The sequence below is a fragment of the Panthera leo genome, chromosome B3 (assembly GCF_018350215.1).
Source record: "Panthera leo isolate Ple1 chromosome B3, P.leo_Ple1_pat1.1, whole genome shotgun sequence".
In the NCBI taxonomy this organism is placed as follows: domain Eukaryota; kingdom Metazoa; phylum Chordata; class Mammalia; order Carnivora; family Felidae; genus Panthera; species Panthera leo.
The window spans coordinates 63,433,071-63,460,858 of record NC_056684.1 but is presented as its reverse complement, the minus strand read 5'-3'; the positions used below and the strand labels follow the sequence as shown (position 1 = coordinate 63,460,858).

General features: G+C 39.3%; 1 long non-coding RNA gene across 1 annotated transcript; it reads right to left on the bottom strand.

The window, feature by feature from the left end:
• LOC122222208 lies at positions 1–27,788 on the bottom strand. Its single transcript, XR_006203653.1, has 4 exons — positions 27,746–27,788; positions 27,089–27,219; positions 3,152–3,234; positions 1–729 (listed from the first exon to the last, which is right to left on the bottom strand). It is a non-coding gene; the product is annotated as an uncharacterized LOC122222208 (long non-coding RNA).

The window sequence follows — 27,788 nt, the reverse complement described above, 5'->3', positions numbered from 1 at the left end:
CTTTAGAGACGATGCATTTTCGTGGTTAATTCTCTGAATCAATAAGAACACAGATGCTTCTTTCTTCTTATTTAGTTTGGTAGCATAGTACTTGAAGCATTTTAAATTTCTTTCCTCTCTTGGTCAGTGGGACAATACTTCCTCTCTTAAGTACTAAGCAGTGATGGCACATTCATTCCAGCAAATTGAGAGATGGCTGGTAAACTTGAAATTTTACATAAAGTAGGCATTTCTTGAATTCAACTTGTCCTTACATTTTATGTCAATGAAACTAAGTCTTCTTTGGAGATGTCTGTCAAAAAGTATGTTAACCATCTTAATGTTCCTAATGATGATTCTGTGGCAATGTAAGATACTATTGCCATCAGCCTAAACTGCTTTTGAATCAACAAAGATTCATTAGAGATACCTTTGTCATTGTGGCAACTCTTATTATTCCAACTCTTTCGGAACTGGTCATCTTAGATATAGGAGCTTCAGTTAATGCAAAGATCCCAATCCTTACCATATGGGACAGCTAGGATTTTCTTATAGCCCCTGTTTTCTAGAGAAAAACAGAACCCAAAGACATAGACACGTGCACATTTTCATTTGCCTTTCCTTCTCAGTTTTTGGGCATCACCGGGGGCAGGTAAGTAGTCATTTCTTTGCATTCACGTGTATGCACAGACATTTTCTATAATCGTCCATCTTGGTTCCTTGCTTCAGCATTCGATATTTCTCAAAGACCTGGAATTCAAAACTCATATGTTGACATAGTTAAGTGGTTAATCAAAAAAAATAAAAATAAAAAAAACTCTCAAACTTCTGAATCCTCCTTCTCTTTCTTTGATTCATTCGCTCATTCACTGCCTCGTCTTGAAATAGCAATAGCTATTTCTTATATTTTAAGAAAGATATTGTGCTCCACAAAGATTATAGCCAGATAATGAATATGGCCAAGAAAAAAAAAAAAAAAGGAGAAAATGTGTTCACATGGATCCATGTAAAACAAGAATGACATCTGGATGCCATAAAGTAGATTTCTCATCTGCTGGTAAAACGTCTCCTGGTTTTTCTATTATGGAGCCATAAAGTAAGAGATGTTGTTAAAACCCACCCATACTCCAGAGGAACTCTGTCTAGGTCTATGCTTAACCTGCTTGAAGTGAAATATTAACAAGAACAGAAGGTTTGGTATTCCCAGTGCTGAAAATTCTGAGTAGTGATAAGTCATGGTCACTATTAATCACGAAAGGGTGTTTCTTTCCATATGGAATAAATCCTAAGGAATTTTTTTTTTTTTTTTATTTTCGAGACTGGTGAATTATACGAGAATAAAAGAAAAAAAATCTTCTAAGATTCCAAGTAATCTGAAAAATCCATTTATGTGACAGCATAACAACTGATCAAAGCTTTCTTCCCCTCCGAGGCTCTGTTCATTTTTGGTCAATGCCTACATCTTGAGATGTCTGAGGACTCCAAGGTGTCATCCTGAGACAGTGATCTGCACCTGATTTTGCACTTAAGAAGCTGACTTGATGTACACAAGCATATTCTACATATTCTGCTGTGAGCACACATGGAGTCATTCTACTTGTAGTTAATGCCTATGGGAAATGATCATTCTAAGGCAGGAAGTCTGTCCATGCTTCTGTGCTGGTGTTTACATTATTGCCTCAGCTTGAAATGTTCTCCATCCTCCAATTCTCAATGTATTGAAATGTTTTAAGTTTAACTCAAATACCACCTCCTCTCTGGAGTTCTCCTTTACTGCCCACAATTAGAATGAATTGTTCCTCATTCTCTACACTCCCCACAACACATTATCTGTCCTTCTAGTTTGCTCCTATCTACCCTTCCTTTTCTTATAGTTAATTCCATACCTATGTTTCCTTTTCTCTGGCAGAAATTCTTAAATGTTTCTGAGAGTCCCAGATAAAACAGGACAGATAAAAAAAGTAGGACTTGGTTTGAACCAAATTATTTTGGCTCTGATATCTAAGTTATGTTTTGTTCAAGAAGATTAAAAAATACCAAAACTCTAGTCTAAGAACTCTCTTTTGATTTCACATCCAGAATTTTCCAGGGAAACATTTTTCATGTCTCCGGACCTTACTTTGTTTTCAGGCTGTAATGGGGACGCTGTGAAGATCAAAAATACAAAACCTTGACTTTAAGAGTTGCCCATAGCTCAGAAATAAAACAGGGATTCTGTATATGCACCACAGAAAACCAAAGGCAAGACTCTAACCCAAAGGCCAGCAATTTAGAGATGCTTGTTTTATTCTAGTCCTCTGGCTACGACAGAGAAAAGCTTCCTATCCCTGGCATTCCCCATAATGAATTCCTCCTACAAGTGTGGAACAGGCTGTTGGCTCAAAATCAACTCTTCACAAAACGAGACTCCAATCCAACTACAAGAAACAGCACCCAGAAGATAAACATACCACAAACAATACTTAAGTGCTCTTTCATATTACAAACATCAAAAAGGTAGGACTATCCAAAACCTAGAGTGGAAAAAGAAGCAAAGACCAACTTGCCATCACCTTTTCCTCACGTCCCCAGGATTTTCACTTTTCCCAGAATTTTTTTCAAATAATTTGTTTGTATTCTTAAACGGAAAGTTAAAGCGAAATTTTACATGGAGTTGGTTCATGAGACATATTATCCTTATCTGTGTGGTTGCTGGTCTTATAATACTAGATAATACTAGAATACTATACTAGAATACTAGAATATAGTATCAGGCCACAAAATATGAGATGCACAAGTACATACATCTTCCCTACGGACAAAACCTGTTATTTTTCTTAATAACTGCTTTAGAAATAAAAACAATCTTTACATAGTTTTAATTCAACTCTTAACCTTCAATGGTCCTGTATTCAAGGTAAAAGTGACCAGATGGCTAATGTGGGAGTTGTGAGGCAATTTTAGGACTATTTCCAGGTAAAAAAACCAGGACTCTACTTCCCAATCCTGCCCACCCCCTCCAATTTTCTAGGATAATGGAAGAGAGAAAAGCAAGGAATAAGTCAAGTCTTGAGACCATTCAGGAAAAACTCTGACATCAGGCACTGCTTAGAATTACTCAAATACCTTTAACAGGTGGCCCCGGACCCTAGACTTGTGAAAAAGTCACAAGAGGCATGGGATCCTTTGTTACCTGCCAGCACAGGCTGTTTCCTGAGGAGAACAAGGCAGGCAGCCAGGTCGCGCTGAGTCAGCTGTGTCCAGGTGCAACAGTCCCTAGAAGAGGGTTAAGCATCCTGGGATTCAGTAGACAGTCGTACCACAACAGAAGGTTATTTGGGTGCAAGAGATCCAAACTCTAAGGCTCACAATCAGAGTGATTTGATTCGCTTTACTTCCTAATGTCTCCCTCCCATTTCCTTCTCCTTCTTAAGCATCTGTTAGGACACTGCTAGAACTGAAAATGCAGTACTGTTTCCTATAGCTTCTTCTGCAGGGAGAAATCTGTTATCCTACACACTATGTTGACTTTCTTATCTTTCTCTGAAGTCCCAGAGAATACGTAAAGAACATGTTTCACTTTGCTATCCTTCTGGGAGTTTTTTGTTGTTAAAGTATTTGCAGTTATCAGGACAAAGGTCCCTTCCCCTTTAAAAAACCAGGTGATTAACTGTTGCACCTTTCATTGGGGCATATCAATCAGTAGTAAAGGACATGGGGCACCTGGGTGGCTCAGGCGGTTAAGCATCCAACTCTTGATTTCAGCTCAGGTCATGAACTCATGGTTTGTGAGTTGGAGCCCTACCCTGGGCTGGCAGCACAGAGCCTGCTGGGGATTTTCTCTCCCTCTCTCTGCCCTTCCCCCAACTCATGCTCATGAGTGCACCTGCACACATGAGAGCCCGCGCAGGTGTGTGTGTGTGTTTCTCTCTCTGTCTCTCAAAATAAATAAATCAAACATTTTTTAAACAAGGAGTGCAGGACTTACGGAAGGTAGAAAATGCATAAACTGGGGTTCTGAAAATCCCTGTTAGAGGACAATTCAGTGTCAGGGAAGAAGGATATGAGGGGCCACAAAAACCTGAGGCTTCAGATGGCAGGAAGGACAGGTTGGGGAGAGAAATCTTAGAATTACTTAAGAATGTGTTTACAGCTTCCACTAAATAGCAGGAGAAATTAATATTTATTTTCTAAATAGCATTTTAAGATAAAAATCATTGTCCCAAAAGGTAGTTCATAAAATAGCAAGGCAACTGACAGTTCTGTATGTATGTAAAAGAGAGAAAACACCAGCACAGATGAGTGAAATAATTTCAATGTCTAAGTGTTTTATGCAGCACCCATTCCCAGCGCCTTTAAACATTTATCTTACTGGGTGAATCCATAATTAATGAGGAGTAAGGTTATCAAGTAGATTTTTAGGGGTGCCTGGGCAGCCCAGTCGGTTAAGCATTGGACTTCGGCTCAGGTCATGATTTCACCGTTGGTGAGTTCAAGCCCTGCATCCGGCTCTGTGCTGACAGCTCGAGCCTAGACCTGCTTTGGATTCTGTGTCTCCCTCTCTCACTACCCCTTGCCCACTCACACTCTGTCTCTCTCTCTGTCTCTGTCTCTCTCAAAAATAAACATTTTTAAAAATTAAAAAACCCAAGATTTTTAATAGTCAAAATCATTGATTACAGTGCAGCCACATTCACTGCCCACCTAACTACACACAGAAGCACAGAGGTGAGAAAGGGAGAAGAGAGAGAGGCAAAGGCACCAAGGAAGGGGATCTGAGAGGACCTGAGTCCTCAGGCTCAGCTTATTTCCCACTCCCACCTTTGAGAGCAGAATGCTGGTTATCCTGAGACACGAGCTCAGTTCTGCCACAGCCTTTGTCATCGCCAATGGTCTCTGATCCAAATAACATTATTCACGGTTCTGGGAAAGTTACCTTCTACTCGGGGGTAATTTATCTCTCCACCCACGAAAGCAGGGATTTTAAAAAAATCACCTACTCGCTCCAGTTCTTGACCAAATTTCTCCTCCACCTCCTACTTGTTTAACCAACTTCAAGTCCCCTGCTTGAAAGACAAGCGGCGCAAGCGTGGGGGCTGGCAGGTGGGTGCGTGCGTGCGTGCGTGCCTGCGTGCGTATGACGTAAGTCCAGGTTAGATACTTAGTCTTTGCAAACTGGCCACACCGCTGCCAAATGTCAGTGTTTAGACAGCCTCTAAAGCAAACTGTGGGGCGAATATAGAGCATGTCATCTACACCCTGTGGTGAATTAATTAGAAATATCTGACACAATCTCCATAATTGTAGAGGATAAGGTCACTTCACAAATAAAGAGCCTGAGTAAGACTACTGAAAAGATGTCAGATCTCTCAAGATTAACACATTAAACTCAATTGCAATTTTAATTGAAATTGAAATACCAATAGGGCATTTTTTTTTTTTTTTAATATTTGATGTGACAAAATTATTCTAAAATATATCCGGGAGAGGGGAACTATCAAAAGTATCCAAGAAATAAGCTTTAAATAATAAAATGAAGATAAAAGTAGCAACAAGCAGAGAGAATTCGTTGGAGTTATTAAACCATATTATAAAACAAATAACTGAAACTGTAGTAGAAGTCTAAGAATAAAAAGATGAATAGAACAAAATATGAAGTTTAGAAACAAATTCAAATACATATAAAACATGGTTTATGAAAGAAAGGGTCTCATGTCAAATAATAGTGAAATATTTAGGGGCTACGCTAAATATAAAAGGAGGGTATTAACGTCTTTCCTCATGACAGAGACCAAATTAAATTCCAGATGTACTCAAGAACTAAATATGAGTAGTAACACCATTTTAAAAATCTGGTGGAAAAAATTATCAACATTTTTCTGATCTTGGGGCATAATAGTTATGAATAAGTAAATATTTTATGAGTAGAACCAATAAAATGCAATACTGATAGATTTGACTACCTAAAAAGCAAACTTCTTAATGCCAAAAATGCCTTCAACAAAATTTAAAACTTAATTAAAATTAAAACATAATTTAAAAATTAAAAGTGGAAAACTCACACACACAAATAGTAGTGTAATAGAAATTCATGGCAAGAAAAAAAATTTTCTTTAATTATACAGCACTTAGAAATCAGCAATAAAAACAACAAAAATAAAGACCTAAAAATATGTTCAATAAAATGTTATAAATAATATAATAAAACAGACAATTCAGAGAAGAAAAACATGACTGAATAGCAACTGCATTCTTACACTTCTTAATAAAATATTTAGATATAGGTAAGAAAATACTGCATTTTGCCTACCACACTGGCAATTATTGAAACTAAGTGTGATAGTTATTGTGCAAGGAAATGAGAGGCTTAATCTATTACTGGTAAAAGGTATAAATATTTCTTACTTTCTAGGAGGACAAAATGACAAAATGTATCCAAAGTCTTAAATATGTGCATACTCTTTTAATCACAAACTCCTCTGAGAAAATTAAAGACATTTTCTAAGATTTATGGAGTGGATATTAATCGCATGTTACTTATAGTTCAAAAATGGAAAACAATAAAAAGATTAAAGTAAATATTATAAAGCTACTTAAAATGATGCCACAGAATAATAGTGGTATGAAAAAAAGTTCATAATATATGGCTAAGTGTAAAAAGCATATTTTAAAATAATACGGTTTTCATTTTGTAAAATCACACACACATGCACACATGTGTGCACACAAACACACAACTAACTAGGAGATTATACCTCAAAATGCTACCAGTTATTACCATCGAATGGTGGGATTACAAGTAATTTTCATTTTCTTTCCCAAGCTTTTATGTGTTTATAAAAGATGAAGAATTTTATGTAGATTTAAGGTGATGATTTTTTTTTTCATTGAGGAAAATGTTATTAAAATAGTAAAGATAAAGAGTAAGGTAATTAAAGTGGAATGAAGTATTTTAGCTATGTCTCTAAAGAGGGGTTTCTTTTCAAGACCAAAAGATAGTCTTACAGTTTTTGAACTATATCCTTCTTAAACTCAAGCACCAAGACACAGTTGGGTAGAAAAAGTTGCTGCCAATCTTTGATTTTAATTTAGTTGCTGGAAATCTGCACTTGAACACCTGGGAAAACAGACAACTGTGTATTAGTGGATTTACTTTGTCTTGTGTACTATGCCTAAGTTGCTTCTGTTTAGCTATTGGAAAGTTACTGGTAGGAGCAGAGGGAGGTTTAGAATTTAACAATGTCAACAGTATTTTTAAAAATTCTCTGCTTTATCTTCCCCCAAGGAGATGAGGAGAAAAAAAACCCCAAAAACGAAACCTTGGCGGCTCCAGGGCATTTTCTATAACTAGACATATATAACTCCCCTGGAATGGAATGGATATTTAATCCATTTTCCTTTCCTGTGCTTTTAGTCTACTGTAGCATCCAACTCTTAAAGCATTTCTACAGCTAGTTGTCAGCAATGGCACTAGACTTACACTGGCCTAGAATGGCCTGTGGGGTGGTGAAGCAAAGGCCCTCAGCTCCCAATCACTCCTCCACTTAGAAACAGATCAAGAAATATCCCCAGAGGTCCTGGGATTCTTTGCGAGCCGTGTGATCTGGGGCAGGCCACTTAACCTCCGCAAGCCTCAATTCCTCATCTGAAAAAGAGGGATAGTAATGCCAAACTTACCAAGTTCCAATAAGGAATAAATTTTACAAAAAGGGTAAAAATGGATTGGGGGAAAAAGCCATACAAATGTTCTGCCATTTCGGTGCCACACTGAAAAAGCCATTGGTTCCAGCAGAATGAGATTTGAGTCTTCATTGGGGTGAGATGTTGCCAGCACTCTCAGGGGTTAGACAGTTGTGGGGTGACCTTTCTGCTTGATGATTGCAGCCACTGAATGGTGTTGACAAAGGGCATAGGAAAAGAATGCTTCTTACCAAAACCAAACTCCAAGTAAATTGAGAAGGAGAGCAATCCATGCCTCTGGTCTAATCCTTTAAAATCTTCTCTTTCAGAGAAATCATTTATGGCAGAAAAGTTTAAGTCAATTATTTTATTCTCAACTGTACCACAAGAAAAATGTTGTGTTTTTCCATCAGCCATTTTCCTGGTAATTCTTTCTCCTCTCGCATTTGACCTCTTGTTGTGGGTGTTACCTGAAATTCTGCCCTCCCTCCTCCCCACGTTCACTTCACTATTAACTTACTCCACCCCTTTATACTTGTGCAGAACAAACAGCAGTCCTAGTTAATGTGAGATGCTCGTAATCATCTCCACCAAAGAAAAATAAGAAAAGTAAGTGTGTGTGTGTGGGGGGGGGGTGCTTTAAGGAGATGTTCTAGGGAGTTGTCCATTTGGGAGACTGCCTCTATCACTTCAGGAGGTTTTTTAACAAATGTCTCATCAATGGATCCAAAATACTAAATCTCTCAGATTATTAAAATTATCTGCTATTAATGAAAACAAAAGGCAAATCCTACAGGAACATGTTCACAGTGTTCCAAATGGCTACTACCAAAAAATACACCCTTTCTTACTCCAAATGCTTTCTTTCACTGACATTTTTCCAAAGAAAGAAGAATCAAAATTCAGCCATCTGTTTTGTTCAAATACATTTAAACCCAGCAACATTTATTAAACATTTATTAGACACACAGCATGAGCCTAGTCAATACAGTGGATGTGTAAGGACTAGGGCTCAAAACATAGGCTTTGGTGTTTGGTTTTCAATCTGGTTTCCATCACTGACTAGAGTTGCTGTAACAAATGACCACAAACTGGGTGGCTTCAAACAACATAAATTATTCTCTCACACTTCTGGAGGCCAGAAATCTGAAATCAAGGTATCGGCAAGGTTGGTTGCTTCTGGAGGCTGAGGAGAAATCCATTCCATGCCTTTCTCCTAGCTTCTGGTGGTAGCCAGCAATCTTTGATGTTGCTGGTTTTGTAGACATGTCACTCCAGTCTCCACCTCCATCTTCATATGGCCATCTCTGCGTGTGTCACAAATCTTCCTCTGCTTTCTTCCATAAGGAGACCTATCATTGGATTTAGGGCCCACCCTAAATCCAGGATGACCTCATCTCAAGATCCTTACCTTAATGATATCTGCAAAGACCCTATTTCTAAGTAAGGTCACATTCACAAGGACTGGGGGTTAGGGCGTGAACATGTCCTTTGGGGACCACTATTCAACCCACTATATCGGCTGTCACCTTGGGCAAGTTATATAAACTTTAAGCCTACATTCTCTTGACAATAAGTAAGAATACTCACTATAACACTGTAGAATAATAATCAAGATTAAATACGGTAATGTTTATGAACTGCTTAGTGTATTGCTTAGTTTAGAGTAAACACTCAGTAATTATTGGCTGCTGAAGTTACAAGTAGTGCCATCATTTCACTACTAAGCACCCTGCGGGATTCAGAAATGACAAAGCACAAATCTTTCTCCCTAGAGTCTTATAAACTGAGAAGGGTGGATGCACATTGATTCCAGACCTTGCTTTGACTGGCTTTTTGTAAGTCACAAAGTCCTCGATATTATTAAACACACTGTTGCCTCAGCCCCCTGAGATTACAGCGGGCAGACTATAGGTTGATTCCTCAGGTGTCGATATGAAGACTGGCCTCTTTTTCTTTCCAAATCACCATGGTCTCCCATTCTATCTTCTAGAACCTCCCGAGGGAATAGCAAGTAAAAAAGATGTTGTTCTTCTGGGATTTGAGAGGATGCTCGTTCTGAAGTTTTCCACACTGACAAATGAAGCATCACTTAAAACCCCTGGTCAGAAAGGCCACCTATGTGACACTCTGCAGAGACAGCCACAGGCAAAAACTCTCCAATAATTCAATAATCTCCTCGCTGTGGTTTCCTATTGCTCTTTTATAATTTGGCATATTGGAATGCATGCAGGTGCAATCTAAAGACTATATGCACAACTTATTCTTCTCACAATGTCAGCCACCACCAATAGAACTCAGCATTGTCACAAAACGAGAAGAAATTTCAAAGGAATCAGTTAGCAACACATGGAATATTAATGAATAGAGTATCCATCAGAGTTAGGCATTCAGAAACACACACACACACACACACACACACACACAGATGAGAAGAACTGAGTGCAACAAAAACTTCTCACAGTACCATGGCTCTCAGTTACTGGAAAAAAACCCTGTGATTATTTTCAGTTGAATTTCCACCTTAGTTTTATAGTTTGTTTGTTTACCTATGGAACACAAATGCCTAGCGGAAAAGTACAAGTTTCACCCAAATCATTTAATGAGATATACATCCCCAAATAACTGGTTGGTAAGAGAGTCCCAAACCTTCATTCCATTTACTTAGTAGTTTCACATATTTAGTCAAAATAGTCAAACAGATTTGTGTATAGACATGACCATTAACATATATGTTAGTTAATTTTAATCCAAACCTTTGAGGATTAATTTAAATGAACCCTAATGAAAAGGGTAATAATACCAGTTTAACAAAACAAGGAGTATGAACTGGGTAGGGAGGAAGTTTTCTGTTTGTTTAATTCTTAAGCAACAAGAACAGAAGTGAACAAACATCTAAGAAGACCATGCTGATGCACTGTGAGCTTTTTAAAATTTTATAGTAAAAGATCTTAGGAAGAAAAGAAAAATATTGTAATGCCTAAGATCCAAGGATGTGAAGAGAAGATCATAAACCATTGTTTTGTTCAGGTTTAGATACATCACTTTTTGTGTGTGAAGTCTGCTCTATTTGGAGCTGACAGGGTGAATTAGGGGGCCTACTGGTCTGGTGGTTACATGACCCTATGCAAAATGCAGATGGCAAAAGAAATCATTCCCCATATGCCCTGACTTGGATCATCCTCTGTGCTCTCTGCAGAAAGGGATTACTCTATCCAACTCTGTGGTCAGTGGTAAAATTGTTTGTTGAGCTATCCCAAAGTACAGAGCCTGGCCTATTGATGAATTGATGACTCAAGGGGTTAAACACACTATTTGGTGTTTTCTTGCCAGGGAAAAGAAAATTAATGCTGAATTCAGATGGGCACATTATGGAAACTGAAATCTAAGATGGTAATAGAATGAGTGACTCCAACCCTGGAGTGACAGAATCATGAAATACAAGAAGAAATGACATTCTGGGAATCCAACTACACAGCCAGAAATGGACTTGTCACAACTTATATGTGTGAGGGCAACCTTCGCCCTGGTGCTTAAGGAGAAAGAAAACCTTGGCTATATGTTCCCTTTTGGAAAGTCACCCCAGCTTCACAGACGTAGTTGTCCACTACTAAATCTTTTTGTAGAAAATAAAGCAGAAAAGGATCACTGCATTGACTTCTAATTAAATGCTAAATGCATACCCAGAACCAAACAAAGTTGCATGCAGCATTTAAAACATTCAAAAAACAAACACTAAGCCATTTAACATACTTTTTCAAGGTGTTGGCCTTTTGGAAATCTTAGGGAATGTTATTATGAAAATCCAAATCAGAAGCATATGTAGCATCCACCTTTTTTTTTTTTTTTTTTTTTTTTTTTTTTTTACCAGACTCAGAAGATGCCCAGAATCTTTGAAGAGCACAATAGCAGAGAGGACTGGGCAGTGGAATGCAAAATGAAGTGGTTCTGCTCGTTCATGGGTCTGGGGTCTATGAAAAGGGCAGAAGATAATAGACGATGAAGGCACCAACTTTCTTCTCTGTCTTATCACATCCAAACTACCTGCTAGGTTTTAAGTTTGGTGTACAAACATCAATTTCGTTCTCCAGGAAATTCTGCCATCAGGAGCACTCCACACCTCCACTTGGAACTTCAGAAGATCACAGGTTTGCCACAGATACTTTAAATATCCCAAAAGGTGTAATGTCTTAGAAGTGCAAAGTCTAGGCTACCATGTATCAGTCTATTTCTCACGTCCAGTTTCACCAGAGAGTCCTATTGACCTTTCCCCCATCATTTCCAAGATGAGTAAAGTTGGAGAAAATTATTCCTTTGGGGGCCCTGGCAAATTAAGGAAAAAAAAATAATTAGGAGTTAAGTGAAATATCTGTAGAAAGGATAAAGGACATGAAGTACTTCACTACCAGAGATTTAAACTTTTCCAGAGATCAGTAGATCCCCAAATGAAATCCAAATCCAAGGCTACTTGACAATTCCATTTTAAAAATGTGATGACGGTTTACATCTTTGTCCACACTGAACATATGCCTTTTTGTTTCAAGGACTTTTTAGAAGAGAAGAGTGACACAAAATGCAACACCGACAAGGAATGAAAATTGCTTTGGACACTGCACTTTGGACATCCAAACCCAAGAGATGCCAGGCTCTGACACTCCATATTTCTTTCTTTGATCTGACTCTTCAAACGCAATCCATGTACTGGCAAATTTCCCTAGTGTCCCTGGTAAGCTTCAAAGTAAACCACTCGTTGGCCCCAGTATCTCTGCATTGGCTTTCCCCCATTGTTTTTATGTATGAAAAAGAAAGGAAAAAAAGAAAAGAAAAGAAAACGCAGTGGGCATTTTACATGTGGTTTTCATATTGTCCCTTAATCATTCAGTTTGAAAGTAAATGGAAGAGGAATGAGAAGTTAAAGTACTTGGGTTGGGGTGAGAGCTTCAGACTCCTAGAAGCCAACATTAACGTGTAGAGCATTTAATATAGTTCTGGAACATCTGCAAGGCAGCTGTCTTATGTAGACCTGGTTCACAATAACCTTTCATTACATGTCACCACAGAATGAGAAACAGACATGTGGGTGTTGGTGGTGTGTGTGTGTGTGCGCGCGTGCACGTGCACGTGCATGCATACGCACATGTGTAATTTGTAGGAAATCTAACTGATGTGGTTTTAAATGAAAACAATGACAAGTAATTTGAACCTGTTTTAAAAATATGGTTATGAATACTCACCAGGGATATGCTGAGTAATTATTGAACTAATGACTCAAGAATGTTGTTTTTTTCTATATACGTTGAAAAACAGAAACTCAGTCAATTGTCTTTAAGGCAACATAAAAGAACGACATGATTCAAGTATTCAACCAAGTTGGAAAAGCTCAGCTTACCAGAAGGAGGAGCCTTTCTGCATGCCTGCTTAGGGTCACATGGAACATCTCAACAACTTTTCTCTCCCTCAGTCTTGTTCTCACTGTGAGCAGAGGCTCTCCACTCAAGAGCATATCTTGTGCTTTCATCCCTAAGTTCAAGCTGGTAGCCATTGAACTTGGCCACTTTTCCTGGTTCTTTCTTGCTGATCACATGGCAAAGACAGTGCCCCATATACCCTCCCTCTGCTTCTAGAATGATCAGAACCTTTCTTTAACTGTGTTCTGTGGACATTTTCTGTGAGAGTTCATTCTTATTCTGTGAGAAGAGAATATCATAGTCTGAGAAGTGTGGGAAATACCATATGAAACAAGATTCCTTACTACGGGACTTCTCAAAGCCTTTAATTTCCCAATGCATGTTATGCATCCAGGAGGGATAAAGCAGGTTTGGTCCAGTTGGATCTCTCCCTGGGGGTCAGACAACACTTTTAAAACTCATAAAATCATCTTGTGCTTATTTTTTCCTACCACTCAAAATATTTGAAAGCTTGAGTCAGCCCTTCATAATGATAGGGCAGTGAATTTTATTCACCTCTGTAAAGCATCCTTCATCCTCTACTTAAAGGACATTATGGAAAAAATGAGAAGAAAGCAGTTCACCTACTTTTGAGGAATCTGAAATACGAATCCTTGATCCATTTCTGAAAATGTGCAATTCATTGCTATTTTGTTCATGATGATTCTTTTGGAGATTATTGTTATTTTTCTTTTATTCTTTTTTTTATTCAACTGCTATTACTTGCTGTTATTAAAAAAGTAAGAAAAATGTCTTTTGAAGGCTTCCCATTATCAGCTATGTCAAGAATGGCAGGGCATACCTAAGCAATGTCACCAAAATAAAAAGGAGAGATACAAATTTACTAAATACTTAGACTATGAGTCAATCAGGATTTGAGTGCCTTGAGTTCAACTAAGCAGGAGTGGAAATGACTAAAATTGAGGACATCAGGCTACTGATAGTAAATTACAGCTGGAAGTGAAATTAAACTCTTAAATTTAAGGTTTTTAACATTTGTTTTTGAGTGTGTGTGTGTGTGTGTGTGCTATTGTGTAAAGGGCATAGGTTCGGAGGTAAGGCTTTCAGTGGATAAAGAACCAAACAAGCTGGAAAATTTTAGTAAAAGAAATGGAGAGTGGAAAGTGCATCCAGATGGAAAAATAGAAAATTAAAATTAAATTTAAAAACAACCTAAGGGATCCAAAGGTCTGCAAAAGGAATATTCTATGACTGGAGAACATGTTTAAGACATACGTAACTTCATCACTATGCAGATTGTACAATATTTCTTATGCAGCCCAATAAATGTGCCCAAAGATAGCATTTTAAGCTACACAGAAAATACCAAAGCCCAGACATATTTCAATGCCAGTCCCTGAGCAGGCTGGCCTTATGGCAAGATATTCTGGAATACCTGGTTGGCTGGCAGACTTTCCTTGACTGCAGGATTTTGGATCTCTTCAAACATTTATTTCAGCTTCTCTGATCCTTTCATATGGTAAAGAAGCAATCACAGAATACTGGCTTTATTTTTTGAAGCACTGGTTTTGATCCACCTCAGAGGAAATGGGGTGGGGGGGAGTAATGGGAGGAGGGAAGGAGAATAATGTGTTTCACAGCTTCAAATCAAACTCTTGGAAAAATGTCCAGAAAGCAATTCAAAATGAAAATATTTATTTTCTGGCTAAATAGCCAGTAGCTTTTTATTGCAAAATGGAAACAAACAGTGATGCTCATTTTACTAAAAAAGGGCAATCTACAAATAACCCAAATCCCAAAATAAAGGTATTGCCCAACAGCCTAGGACATGATTCACTAAGGTCTTGACTTCAGTTTCCTCAATGGTTACGGCACATAGATTGGAGTGGGCTGGGGTTGTGGTTGATAAAGAGTCTCAGATATTCTGAGTCTATACCATAGAAGGCCATGGCCAGTAGATCTGTGCCTTTCACTTTGTTTATTGGACAGATTCCCTCTCTCCCTTATAGTACCCTAGGATGCTAAAACCCATGTGCAAACCATGTACAGTGACAATAACAGCAGAAAGTCACTGGGTCAGTTTCTATGAAACTGTTCTGTTTAACGGCCAATAGCTTACAAAAAAAAGACAGAGTGACAAATAAATACAAAGTCAATAAGATTTACAATAAGGAGATAGGAGTTGGCCAAGAGAAAGATAGGAATGATAATAGTATTCACTCATTCATTCATTTGATGATGTATTGAATACCTACTGCACCGAGTACTGCAAATACAAAAAGAAGTAAAAAGTGATCACTTGGTGAGGAAGAAAGGAGTCAACAGATAGATTATTCAAAATGCTCATGTGTAAACACTGATACCTTACATCCAAATAGCAATTTAAAGGTTTCAGAGCCTTTCAGCCATATTGTCTCACTTGGTCCTTCAGATATAAATCAGGCAGGCAATATATGAGAATACAAAGTCAGAAAGGTTAAATTTCTTTCCAAACCTTTGCTGGTAAGGATGAGAATTGAAATTTGAGCACTGGTCTTTTTTAACACCCTCTATCTGTGTAGAAAACTAAAAGTAGGTTAGTAAGAAGTCTTTTCAGGTTTAACCACTCCAGAAATAGCTGTCTCTCTAGATCCCATTATCTATAAGTTCTCTCTTGTTCATAAAGCTAAGCTGTAATGAATGGAATGATCCCAGACTATCTTTAACTATACACTGGATGAAAGACTTTCTCAGAGCAAGCATATTGCCATGAGGAATTGGTCACAGTGAGTAGTATTAAAAATCCCATAAAGAATTCAGAAATCTAAATCATGAATGCTGTCCACTAATCCATCCACTGAAGTCATATTTACTTTATGTTCCAAGTGCTCTTCCAGGCACAAGGGCTACAAAGTGATGAAGAAGATAGTCAAACTGTCTACTTCCATGAGGAGGAAACGATAATCAAGGCAACAAATGAGTAAGGTAGTTGCCATTACTGTAAGTGTTTTGAAAGACAATATACTGAGGTGATATGATGAAAAGTGGGGATGGGGAGGGCAGGATATTAGATCAGACGGTGAGGGAAGGCCTTGCTGAGAAACTGACATTTGAGCTGAGATATGAAGCTTCCAGCCTATAATCTGGGGCAGAGCACTTTAGCCAGAAGGGGCAGCAAGGGCAAAGTCTTAGACTGGGAATGAGCTGAACATACCGCATGGCAAGTAAGGGGTACCCGGTCCAAGACAAGGTTAGAGGCCAGCTCTGCTAGGGCCCTGATTACTGTGGTAAACAGATGGGATTTTTCCTAAGTGCAATGGGAATCCATTAGAGAATTTTAATTAGAGGAATAAAGTTATCTAATTTCAGCAAGTTGATTGTGCTATGAATCCCAGAACCTCCAAATATAGGAAAAGATGCTCTTTAGGAAGCAGCTGGCTTATTATCTGCCTGATAAATGGAAATGTGTCTGAATAACTTGCACAAGCAAGGGGGGGTGTTCACAGGTGCCACTCTGATGATAGAGCCTTGCTATTTATTTGTGGATCCCGGAGGTTTACAGTGTGGTCCTTGTATAAAAGATTTCAGGCAACTGTGAAGATTAAGTCTAAGGGTAGCCATCCTGGGCTCAGTCTGGCATTTATCACAGTCACAGTTACAGAGGCAAATTTATGAAGCTAAGTTAACACACAGCAGGAGCATCCAGGCATTGTTGCTGGAATTGCCTCTTCCATGTTGTCTCCCAGGAAACAGCTTCGGTGACCCAATCCTTTTCTCCATTTCTAATTTCCGCCATCAATGGCTAGTGATTATCTAAATGGGATTTCTCAAGTATGTCTTCAGTGTATTGAGGATGAAATAGCAGGCATAAAGCATTTTTTAAGCATGAACTACCTTCTGTATAATAATCAACTATCTCACTCATTCAGCCTGTCATCTGTTACCCATAAGCAGTTCCATATGCATTCATTTGTATTTGAGATACAAGACTGTTCAGCCGTAGCATCCATTTGGTAACAGCAGGCACATGTTTCAAACATGCTTAATGTTATTGCCCTATAATGTCTGGCCACAGAGCATTCCTTTCTAGGGTACAATGCTCTTTGTGAATACCACCTCATTAATCCTGGGAGAGGCAGTGACAATCACTCTCCCCACATTTTACCAGTAAGAAAACAGAACCACTGAGAGATTCAGAGTGAGCCAAGATGATGTGCAACTACTTAATGGCAGGCTGGTGGATGAATTCCTGGTTCTACTTGAGGTGATGCCTTTACATCCTGCCCCACCCACCTTAGACCAACATGTCAAGCACTAACAGATTAACTACCTAATATCCATCCTTAATCTTTAGATCCTGGAGCCGTTCAACCCTCCAGAGTCTGTTCAAGGCACTACCATTTCAGAAACTCCTTTCTTTATCAGGCAGGTTTCACTGCGTTGAGGCTTGAGCTCTAGTTTCCAACCACATTCACAAATAATAGGCACAGTCATGGAGGCTCTGAATTCAAGGCTATGGACTCTCTTCAGCATTTTTGTGGCTGTCTTGGACACTCCCAGGGCTCTGGATGGACCAGGCATGTTGACTTAGCATAAGTCTCAGCTTTTTAAAACTATTCAAAACAGCCCTGTAAAACTTAGAATTGGCCCATGACTTGGGTTATTTTAATTAATGTTGGGTTTTTAGTGAGTTCTGTTTGTTAGCGTTTTGCAATTCTAGAATTCCGTTACTTTATGTCTCAAAATGAAGTTAAATTTTAAGAGATTGTTTCCAGTCTTGAATGTCCTAAATATTACGTTGATGTCTGTGGTGCCAAATTTTTAGCATGACTTTTTTCAGGTTTTGATGAAGCTCATGATGACAGCTATCTTTTGTAGCTTGTGGAAAAGCAAAAGAAATACACACAGAAGACATCTGATCTGAAATTATTTGGTGGGTGACTATGAATCTGATATCTGTGAGAAGAAAGCCACTTTCATGTATATTCCAATTATCTTCAGGTTGTTTTTTCCATCATTTTGTAGCATTACCATATCTCTAACACCACCGGTGATTTTTTTTTTTTTTTCAGTAAGAGAAACAGTTAGAAATCTCTATGTTGAACAAAAGTGATGAAAACCAACGAATCAGTCAAATCAATCTCCCTCTTGTTCTTCTCTAGTCCTTAAGAAATAAATATCTACGGCATTTCTCAATCTACCCAACCATTTGGGCTTATGAACAGACAAAAAAAAACATTTGTCCCTTATCACAGAAGTCCTGTTCGCATTGTTCCAAAGCCACAGGCATATCCTTATTTGAGTGTTCCATTTTTATAGCATTAATCATTGAGCTACAAAAGAACCACTTGATGGGGGCGCCTGGGTGGCTCTGTCGGTTGAGCGTCCGACTTCGGCTCAGGTCATGATCCCACGGCTCGTGGGTTCGAGCTCCGCGTTGGGCTCTGTGCTGACAGCTCAGAGCCTGGAGCCTGCTTCTGCTTCTGTGTCTCCCTCTCTCTCTGCCCCTAACCCACTCACATTCTGTCTCTCAAAAATAAATAAACATTACAAAAAATTAAAAAAAAAAAAAAAGGACCAGTTGATGCTACTGCCTGAATTCTAGTACTTCAATGCTGTGCACAAATACTTACAAATGTTCAACCCTTTGCATGTATATTACTCTTTGAAAATACTTAGGATAGTCTTAAGCTAAGGAAGGAGTAGACAGAGGTGAGATGACCTTGATGTAGTCTCATACATGTGCTTGTTCATAGCAAAATAGAAACAATAAAATTGGACTCTATACCCAGGTCTTGTTTCTTCCAGAACCTTTGAACTTGTTAGCTCCAGACTTACTAGCTACCTGTCATGTTGCCTAGAGCACAGAATGACCATGACGAATACATGTTGACCTTCTTAGAAGTCTCTTCAGGGGAGGCCGGCTAACTGTGTTCAGGAAAAGGATTCATTTGAGGATGCAGGAATCTTCTCTCTCTCTTTACATTTTCCTGTTCCCATTCTACTTTCCACAAAACATTCAGGGTGTTCAGAGGGCTGAGTGTTAAAGGTGGTCATGCTCAGGCCTAGCTTTATTCCCAGATAATAAAGGGGGTTCCTAAAAGCATTTATTCTACCAGATTCTTAACACTTAAGATTCATAAAAATGGAACAAAATCTTATATCCACACTGTGTAATGAGTCTTAAAATGTGACTTCCTTGGAAAAAGGAAATCTGTGATTTAAAGTCAAACAAACATGTAAGCAGCTAATATCAGAGATAATGGGAATTGGGGTCAGAAAATCTGAGTTCAAGCCTCACTCTACCATTTTCCAGGTGTGTGAATCTGGACAGGTTATGTGTCTTGTATCTTTAGGTTCTTTGCAAAAAATACAAAAGAGTAATCTCAGAGATTTTACCAGAATTAAAAAGAAGATGAAATTCATGCATTACTAACCTAATCAGTGTTGCCAAATTCAATAATCAATTTTTAGTTTTCATTTACTACATCTACTAATAGCATTTGATATCGTTGGCCCCCTCCTCAATCTTGAAATAGTTTATTTGACCTCCTGGAAACCACAGTCTCCTGGGTTATTGTTGTTTTACTTCAACTGGTTGATTCTCCTCAATCCCCTCTGCTGCTTCCTCCTTGTCTTTCTGGCATCTTAACGTTTGAGTGCTCCAGGGCTCTGGAAAAGGGATGCCCAGCACAGGCAGGTTTCCAGAAGCTAAAGTCAAGCTTCTAAAGCCTCAGAACCAGCAATGGGTCAAAATCAGCTCAGGAGCATGTAGAAGAGTTGGCTGTCCTGTGGAGAGGAAGACACTCTGCCCATACGTAGATGCATGCTGAGCTCCAAAGGTGAAAGGAGTGAAGTGTGCCCATATGGCCTAAATTATCTAGAATATTTCTCAGCCTAGACAGTCTGACCCACATGGACAAGTATCTTAGATTTGACCTTCATTCAATTAGGAGGACTTACATGCATGTTACTTCTTCAGCTTGGAACCAACAACAACAACAACAACAATAACAATAACAACAACACATCTCAAAGATTCTTTTACCAAAAGGATTTATGTCAAATTTACGGACTAAAAATTTGGGAAATGAGTTTGGAATTGGAGTGGTAGCCTGGGCAAGAGGGTGAAGGCAGTTCAATCTGAAGGCTCCTAAATGCATATGTTTCTTGAGGTAGGGCAATAAAGTTTGGACACAAAGAAAATGTGTGTTGGGCAGCAGAAATAGAGGCGGGGCAGTAGCTGGTTTAGGTACTAGGTTTCTAATCAAAACATATCAATTCTTCTCGTACATTGTCCTTTTACTCCGTCTTCCAGGAAGAGCTCAACTGTACAAGTTTAAAACATTCCCAGGAAGCATTACCTCCATTTTAAATTCCAGATAAATAAAGTACAAGAAAGTAACAGGTCCAACAACAATAAGGAAACTAACACTCCACTTACTTCGTGCCTAACACTTGCATGTGATTTACGCATGCTGTCTCCATTGATTCCCATCATAACAGGTACACATTAATATGACTCCCATTTTATAATTAAGAAATCAAGGTTCAGAGAATAGTTAAGTCACTTGTCCAAGGTTGCTCGGCAAGCAGTAGAACCAAGATGCCAACAGGCAACCTGATTCCATGGCCCACAGTCTTGCTTCTACAATGCTGCTCTGTGTCCTCACTGGCTGAAGCAGAGTTGCAACATGATCCCTGCCAGCTAGTCTTGCCATTGCCATGATGACAAGTATCCTTCATTTAAACATATATGAACACTGCAAAGGGACAGATAATATCATTCTGTTAAAGGTGTGTCAATTATGATGAAGCAATTGTCCCTTTTAGCATTTTCATTGCCACAAATCACACATCATGTAACTATTACTAAGCTAATCCCATCAAAGCCTATTAAAGACCTGGCATTTCATCACTAAACTGTCTCCAAGTATGTCTCCAATAATTTACACCTTGTTCTAGGGCTGCATTTAACATATGCAACTATAATGAATGGATACGATGCAAACTGTCCTTAAATCTCTATAACACAACCAAACAAAACATCAACTTGACTGAGGGCTCCGGGACATTGGTTAAGAGCTATTGCCATTTGTTTTTGTGCTACAAAGATTAATAGCTAAAGTGCTCACCACCACAAGAGAACAAAAATATGCACCAGCTGCTCAGCTTTGCCTAAGCCCATGGGCTCAAGATGAAAAGAATTAGACCAAGTATTACAGTAATCAGGCCTCCAGCAAGCAAAAGGCTGGCTCAACATTAAAAAGGTCCCGCTAGGGGTGCCTGGGTGGCTCAGTCGGTTGGACGTCTGACTTCAGCTCAGGTCATGATCTCACAGTTTGTGAATTCGAGCCCCAAGTCGGGCTCTGTGCTGGCAACTCAGAGCCTGGAGCCTGCTTTGATTTCTGTGTCTCCCTCTCTCTCTGCTATTCCCCACTCATGCTCTGTCTCTCTCACCTTCAAAAAGAATCAAAATATTAAGAAATACATTTTTAAAAAAATAATAAAAAAAAAAGAAGATACCGCTAAGGGGCCATAAACCTTCATGCTCTTGGTGATTGGACTTTGGGTATGGAAACGTTTTGTAAGACAGTAGTCATATGTAACCAGCTGGGAAATGCTGTTAACTTCTCCTTTTACTGTGTTTGAACTTCACTGTTGATTCTTACCTCTGAATTTGCTCTCCTTTCCGCTAAGCATTTCTTGTTCCCTCCTCTCCATACTCAAAAATACGGACCTAATTTATCCCCCTCTAAGCCATCTGCAAATTATTCACCACCCCCTAATGTAACAGAATACACTCATGCACACACACACACACACACACACATGCAAGAGGCACTCACAAACCCATGCTTGCACTCAGGTTTCATCTTCACTTGGCATTCCTCCTACAGACAGAATGCTATATTCTCATGGTGAGAGGACACTGTGAGAAGGTTATTAAGACCAGTTATGAGTGGAAGACACTAATTTGCCTATGTTTGCTTCCTTAAGTGTTCTCAGTGTGCTGCAGGTGGGTTCTGCCTCCTGCTTTGGCATAAGCTCTTAAAGGATGAAGAATAGTGCTTTCATTTCTCTTATAAAGTAAAGTCATCTTTACTTTGTACGACCTAGCGAGCATCCAGCACAAAATAAATATTTTTATCTGTCTGTTGAGAAATGAGGAAAGGGATGACCAGGCCAAGGTTCAGCTTCTCCCTTGTGCCTACCAAATCCTCTCCTGGTTCTTCTACTCAGCCATGCTTCTGCTTCCCAGAATCACAGCTCCAAGTCCATCTACAAGGAAGGTGGCATTAAAACATACAGGTGACAGTAGGTCACACTGTTCCATGTTGCCCCAGACCCATGGTGAGGCAGTAGAGGGCACTATGGATTCATGCCTACGACATTCTCAAGTAAACACATAGGAAAGAGGAAGTGGTCAAGTCTTTCAGGTTTCTACTTTGTAGTTAGTGTCTTGTCCATTCCTATTGCTGCCATGTTGTCTTCTTTTAATAGCCTTTCCATGGGTTTTGTTTTCCTTGACTACATCAAAGCTTTTCAAAAGCTAATAATAATTATTGCAATTGTTGCAAAAGATTCAATAAGTCAGATTATTTTGAAAACAATGGTCACCAAAGCCAGAAGTTGGGGAGCAGTCCTTGACTTCTAGATTTAATTGGCTACCAGGTCCTGAATATTACATTTCCACATTCTCTCTCAGATTCACTGCTTTTTAGTCAGGACAGAAGCACACCCCTGAGCAAGAGTGCCCGGCTGAGGAAACTGATGAGGCTAAAATCCAGTCGATCACTGCTGTAGGTCACGTGCCTCTTCATCTGCCCAGAGGAAGGGCTGTCTTTTGCTGCTATGTAAAATGCTCCTGCATGGACCAGCAGAGACCTGCTCTAACCATGCTGACTGTAACTACCCTGTGCCCAACTCTTATCATTTTCACACTGACCATTGTGATAGTCTCCTAACACCTCTGGGATCGATCTAAATTGAGTACATGCACACACACACACACACACACACACACACACAAACATACACATTCATATATTCCTAACAGGAAAAATTATACACAAATTTACAAATACATCATCACCAAAATTCGAAGAAACAACATAAATTGGATGTAACCAGAATGCTCTTTTGCTGAAATTGATCCTTTTCTTTAGGGTACAGAATTAACATCTATGTTGCAGGATCTTTCTAGTTTGGTGTTAAACAGGCCATGTGTTATATGATGATTCAATATCCAACCATTTTCCTCTATTAAAAGACCTGAAAACTGTGAAATCACTTGGCCTTTATTAAATTTACCTCTGTTCCTACCTTATTATGTGGCAACAGTTAAGGTAATACTACTGAGAAGCAAAAGGATCTTATGTTCAAATGTCTACTTGGACTTAAATAAATATCATGGTAGCACTCAAGTAATAAAATAATCATCCAAGTAATCCAAAAATCACATTAGCTAGTTTTTAAAATAGAGCCCAAAAGGGACAGACCATTGTTACATCTGAATTTTTATGTCAAATGACACCAAGTTAAAATTCAACTCTGCCTCTACAGATTTTAATATTAGGTGGCTATAAAAGGACTCAAGTTAAAAAAAAAATTTTTAATGTTTACTGTTTTTGAAGGAGAGAGAGAGAGAGAGAGAGCAGGGGAGGGCAGAGGAGGGGCAGAGAGAGAGGGAAACACGGAATCCGAAGCAGCCTCCAGGCTCCGAGCTGTCAGCACAGAGCCCGACAGTTGGGCTCGACTCACGGTGAGATCATTACCTGAGCTGAAGTTGGATGCTTAACCGACTGAGCCTCCCAGGCGCCCCCAAAAGGACTCAAGTTTAGAAAACAGTATTTCTCATCCCACAGCTTTAGGCTCTCCTATCAGTACATAAGGGAGGGGACATATTCTCAATGGGAAATAAGTAACTATTATTTTTTCCCACTGAACTATAATTGTTAATAGAAAATATTAAATGTCATGTAAAAACAAAATAATCTTACTGCTGTTGTTGGGATATTCAAGTGGAACTTCAGCAAACTACAGCCTGGGGGCTAAATCCTTTCTGTGCCTTTTTGTTTGTTTGTTTTTTGTTTTTTTGCTTCTTTTGTACTGCCAGAGAGCTAAGAATAGTTTTCACATTATTTACGGCTTGTAAAAAGGAAAAAATGAAGAATAAACAACAGAGGTGGTATTGTAGTTCACAAAGGCTAAAATATTTGCTATTCAGTGCTGCAGAGAAAAAACTTTCCACCTCCTGAACTAGACAACACACTAATAAAGAAGATTGCTAATGAGATTGCATAGAAGTAACTAGTGTTTCTGTAAATTCATTGTTAAGAAGTAGTCATCAGAAATAAGATGAAAGGAGAAATTTTACCATCCACAATGGTTTCTTATTCTGGATCTCTACATAGTAAGTGTTCATCAGTGAATGTCTATATAGAACATCTTATGTCCAGTCAAGTCTAGTGTGTGTAACTGGCCTGGATCTGATCAGACCAATGACTTCATTTTGCTCACAGCCTCCCTCCTGAACTGCTTGCTTCTATCCAACTCCAATTCCATTACCCAAATGGTTACTGAGGGCTAGTCCTATGAGGCCTTGATTTCCCCTCCAATGACTGTGTTGCCTTACTCCAGATCTGCTGCTCAACACCACTTCTCTGGCTCTGATCTCACTTCCACTTGCAATCACTCTTGATTATGCTGCTTCCGAACAAACCACTCATGGTCTCACTGAGACTAGCCCATTCTTATGTGATTGTTCTTGCACTGTACAATGCAGCTGACAAGCACCCATACTTGTATAAAGCCAGGCCTCGTGTCACCCAGTGACTTGGAAATCGAACACTCAACAGGTGATGCCCGGCTAGGAAGCCAGGCAAACTGGCTCGATCAGTACAAAACCTTATTTACTTTGTGTTTGGTTTTTTTGCTCCCATTTGGCTAATTCATTTGATGGGAGGCTTGGGGTTCTTTTTAGGTTGAAATTGGAAAAGATGATATTAATTTGGGGGATTAATTCCTGAATACTCAGGAACACAGGAATTCTCAGGCAATCTGAGGCAGTGTCTCTTAACTGAGAGCCAAGGACCCCCCTCATAATGTTTCACAGTATTTAGTCCAGCTCAGTTGAATCAGAATTCTCTTGGGTGCTTATAAAAATTCAGAATCTAGGACCAACTCCTTAGTATCTAATTAATTAGAATTTCTGAGAATGGAGTCCAAGTATTGTTCTTACGTGTACTGAATTTTCAAAACCAACCCATGGCATTCAGAGGATTTTTTTTTTTTTTTTTTTTTTTACCCACTGAAATCATTTGCAAAAATTTTCTGTGATGGCTCATACTGTATTTTTGTAAAATGATCATATGACCCATCGTAAAACTCTCAAAGCAGTTCATGGATCAAAATGATAAAAACCATTGGTTTTAAAAAGAAATACGGTTGATTTAGAATACCAAGCTTAAATTTCTCACAGAGCTATTTCTTGGACAACTGACAAATCCTAGAAAGACAATTTTTGTCCTTGCTCATGGTCCGGGCAGCTCTTCACAGATGCAAGCAGCTCAGACCCCCAACATTTCCATTTTACCCAGAGAAGCAGCTTCGGTATCTTTCCTTTGAGATCAGATTTCCTCTAGGATGCACCTGGAGTCTGACCTTACTACTTTCTATTCTAAAATCATTTGCATTTAGTGAAACATTGTCCACAGGGGGGGCCACAGAGTTCCTCATAGAATACAACAGGCCCCATCAGCTTCTAACACATATAAGAAAACACAGCTGGGTGGGGAAAGTGCTCAGATCTCATTCTCCTTCATCAGGATGCTCACTTTACCTCTTTGTTTCAGTTCCTCTTCAGTGAAGAGGATTTTTTTTTTTTTTTAACCATCTTGGGATTCTGTGCCCAATTCCAGTGTGTGGGCTTTTTTTCTACACCATCAAGCAATTCTTGGACACCAGCTGGGTGTCCCACAATTCAGCTCAACTCTGACACTACCTGTAAATAGTGTCAGAACCCACAGGACTGCCCAGTCCCCCACAGTAGATGCCAGTCACAAGTCCAATTTGTTACCTGTGCTCTGACCAAAAGGCTTCTGATCAGAAGCCTCATTGGGCTTGATTAATTTGCTAACAACACTCATTGGGTTTGATTAATTTGCTAGAGTAACTCTTCAAACTCAAAGAAAGATTACTTACTAGATTACAGGTTTATTATAAAAGGATACAACTCCAGGGCACCTGGGTGGCTCAGTCGGTTAAGTGTCCAACTTCGGCTCAGGTCATGATCTCACCGTTCATGAGTTCGAGCCTCGCATCAGGCTCTGTGCTGACCGCTCAGAGCCTGGAGCCTGCTTCAGATTCTGTGTCTGCCTCTCTCTCTCTCACTCACACCCTCCCCCACTCACACTCTGTCTCTCTCTCTCAAAAAACGAATAAACTTAAAAAAAATTTTTTTTAATTAAAAAAAAAAAAAAAGGATATAACTCTGGAGCAGCCAGATGGAGGAGATGCGCAGGGCAAGGTATGTGGGAAGGCAGGGCTTCCATGACCTCTCCAGGCACCCTGCTCTCCCTGCCTCTCCACAGATGTATCAACCCAGAAACTCTGTGAACCCTGCCCCTTTGGATTTTTATGAAGGCTTCATTACACAGGCACGATTGGTTAAATCCTTAGCCATCGGTGATTAAACTCAATCCCCAGCCCCTTGCCCCTCATTGGAGGGGCAAATAATACACAGTTGGTTTCCCTGGCAACTGGCACCCTCCTCTGGAAGTCGTTTCATTAACATAACAAAAGACACCTTTATGCCTCTCCTCCCCAGGGCAGCTCCTAGGGTTTTAGGAGCTCTGTGCTGGGAGAAAGACTGAAACTATATTTCTTATTTTAAATCATAGTATCACCCATCCTTAGTCTACTTACCTCCCAAAGTCTAACAACAATAACAATATGAAAGTGAGAAGGGTGGAGACTGTTAGTGGCCAACTAACTCCTTCATTTTATCAAGGAAGATATCAAAACTCAGAGAGCTCAAAGGACCTATGAAAAGTTCTTACCTTGGTAAAACTGCATGGAGTATCCCTCATGCTACCTAACTGACCCCTCAAGATTCTCCAGGGAGAGACGTGCCAGCTGCTTTTAGTAGATCCTTTGGCTCTTAGTCCAATGCTCTTTTCATTTCACCAACCTGGCTCAAAAAAAGGAATGATAAAAATGAAATCTCTTTGAAAAAAAACAAAGGGAATTATCATTGTAACGCACTATTATGACTATCTCACTCACGATTCTGAATATGATTTTTTTGTTGGCAAACGGAAACAAAGACTCATTAGCCACATGGTGTAATAAACAGAACACCAGGCTAGTGATCAGAACTTCCCTGGAGGTGCCCATTTCCTGACAGCAAAGGAGCCTTTGGTAAGCCTGTCCTAAATGGAAATCCTTTCAGTCATTCATGAATGCAATTATCTAATCTTTTCAAACTTGATTTTTTAGGGGTGCCTGGGTGGTTCAGTCAGTTGAGCGTCTGACTTTTGCTCAGGTCATAATCTCAAGGTTTGTGAGTTCCAGCCCTGCATCAGGCTCTTTGCTGTCAGCACAGAGCCTGCTTCAGATTCTTCTCTCTCTCTCTCTCTCTCTCTCTCTCTCCCCCTCCTCCAATCTCTCTCTTCCTTTCTCAAAAATAAGTAAGCATTAAAACAAATGCTGGGCACCTGTGTGGCTCAGTTGATTAAGGGTCGGACCTCGGCTCACGTC